Source organism: Oratosquilla oratoria, chromosome 8 (assembly GCF_046742065.1).
Source record: "Oratosquilla oratoria isolate Oo_2021 chromosome 8, ASM4674206v1, whole genome shotgun sequence".
NCBI classification, from domain to species: domain Eukaryota; kingdom Metazoa; phylum Arthropoda; class Malacostraca; order Stomatopoda; family Squillidae; genus Oratosquilla; species Oratosquilla oratoria.
This window is the reverse complement of record NC_134784.1, coordinates 64178174-64180673: the sequence shown is the minus strand read 5'-3', so window position 1 is coordinate 64180673 and position 2500 is coordinate 64178174. Positions and strand designations below refer to the sequence as shown.

General features: G+C 32.6%; 1 protein-coding gene across 1 annotated transcript in view; it reads left to right on the top strand.

Moving 5' to 3' along the window:
- Positions 1-2115: 2115 nt before the first annotated feature.
- LOC143027491 (uncharacterized) overlaps positions 2116-2500 on the top strand; it is a 31929-nt gene continuing 31544 nt past the window's right edge. Inside the window, exon 1 of the mRNA XM_076188779.1 lies at positions 2116-2211. The gene's annotated coding sequence lies outside the window, so the exon portion shown is untranslated. The remainder of the gene's footprint in view (positions 2212-2500) is intronic.

Sequence of the window (2500 nt, the reverse complement as noted above, 5' to 3'; positions counted from 1 at the left end):
GTGTAATCCCCGCTGGCTAACGAGCTTTGTCTTAACTACATTTCTCCATTCCTTTCTGTCTTGATATCGTTCCTCATCTTTCCCCAATTACAGATCTTCATCTCTTCTTTCCAACGGTTCCCCCCCCCACCCCACCACACCGCCGATACATCTCTTTGCCAATAATACAAAACAGCGCGAAATGGAAAATGATCACTTAAACCAATTAGATATTCAAGAAGATTTAGATAAACTACAGTAATGGTATGAAAAGTGGCTAATGATATTTAATACAAGTAAATGTCAGTTTATGCACTTGGGCAAAAATAACAATAAGCACGATTACAAGTTATTTGGAAAAAAAGTGATGATCTCAGATAATCTAAGCAGTGTATTTCCGCCTTAGAGAAGGCAAATAAGATTCTAGGACTGATTGCGCGATCTTTTGATATTAAAAGTCCATCTGCTATTAACAAGCTATATAAATCGTTAGTTTGTCCACATTTGGAATATACTGTATCCGTATGGTCGCCGAATCTCATTAAAGACATCGATTGATTGGAAAAAATAAAATGGGGAGCCTAAGAAACTGATTCCAAATATCAGAAATAAATCATACGAAAATCGACTAAGACATTTGAATCTATTTTCCCTAAAAAATGTGGACTCACAGGTGATTTGATACAGATCTTTAAGATTCTATAGGGAATTGACAACATCAAAAGTAACGAAATTTTCACATTGAATGCGAATCAGACAAGAAATAATAGTCTTAAACTGTCAAGAAGTAGATTTTTTTTTTAAGTGGGTAGGAACAAGCTAGCCAGCCGTGTTGTAAATGAAATTAATAAACTTTCCCGCAAAGACAGTGTACTGTAGTAAAGTTCGAAGTTTAAGATTCGTTTAGATAAACATTTAAGAAATATGCTGTAATACCTGCCATTTTTAAAATCTTATTTTATCCATTTATTCATTATTATTTATTTAGTTGTCATTATCTGTTTATATCTTATTTATATATACATTATCTATTATGAATTATTGTTATTTTCTGTTGTTTTTATTTATCATCTATTTATTTTTTTTCATTTATCTCACTCTTTATTTATTAATTTATTCATTTATTTTTTCCGCATACTATCAAGTTATGGACAAAAAGATTTCCCATCGACATACTCTTCCTTTGTAATCCTTTGTAATTTACTTCCTTCCTTCGCTACACTTTACCTCCAGCACTATTCCTCCATTCCCTGCTGCATGTCACCCTAGATTTTCATAATTGTCCACTTTCTCTCTCTTCCTCTCTCTGTATACATGTATATGTATAGATATATATATATATGTATACACACACACACACACACACACACACACACACACACACACACACACACACACACACACACACACACACACACACACACACACACACACACACACACACACACACACACACACACACACACACACACACACACACACACACACACACACACACACATATATATATATATGCATATATATATATATATATATATATATATATATATATATACATATACATACATATATATATATATATATATATATATATATATATACAGTATATATATATATATATACTGTACACACACACACACACACACACACACACACACACACACACACACACACACACACACACACACACACACACACATATATATATATATATATATATATATATATACATACATACATACATACATATATATATATACATATACATATGCATATATATATACATATATATACATATATATATATATATATATATATATATATATACTGTATATCCCTATCTATCTCTCCCTATCTATTTATCTATCTATCTATCTATCTATCAATCATTCTATCTATCAATCAATCAATCTATCTATCTATCTATCAATCAGTCTATCTCTATCTATCTATCTATCTATCAATCAATCAATCTATCTATCTATCTATCTATCTATCTATCTATCTATTTGTGTGTGTGTGTGTATGTGTGTGTGTGTGTGTTTGTGTGTGTGTGTGTGTGTGTGTGCGTGCGTGCGTGTGTATTTGTCCTGGATTTCCGAGAGGATATGCCTAATATTGTCCTTTTTCTCTCTCTTTCTAGCTCTTCCCTTGGTCTTACTTCAGCAACGGGAGGGCCTTAGGAATTTGCGTGCAAATCTTAGAAATAGTCGCTGAGAGACTAAACATATGGTGAGTGGTTCCTTCAAGCTTTCTGTATAAGGCAGGGTGCTACCAAAACCTCTTTGAAGGCTCCGAAGTCTTTTAAAAGACAAAAGTTCACCGGAAGAGAAGATATATCGACGTTGGGGGAAAAACTATTATGACTAATGATAATGATAATATTTCTTATGTGTTAATATGAATTATGTAACCCTTGGGAATGCAGTGCAGGGTGAAAATAAATTCCACGAGGAAAATAATGTTGATACAACGACGTCTACTGACATCTAATGTTCTTACGTTAATTACACTGGGTAAC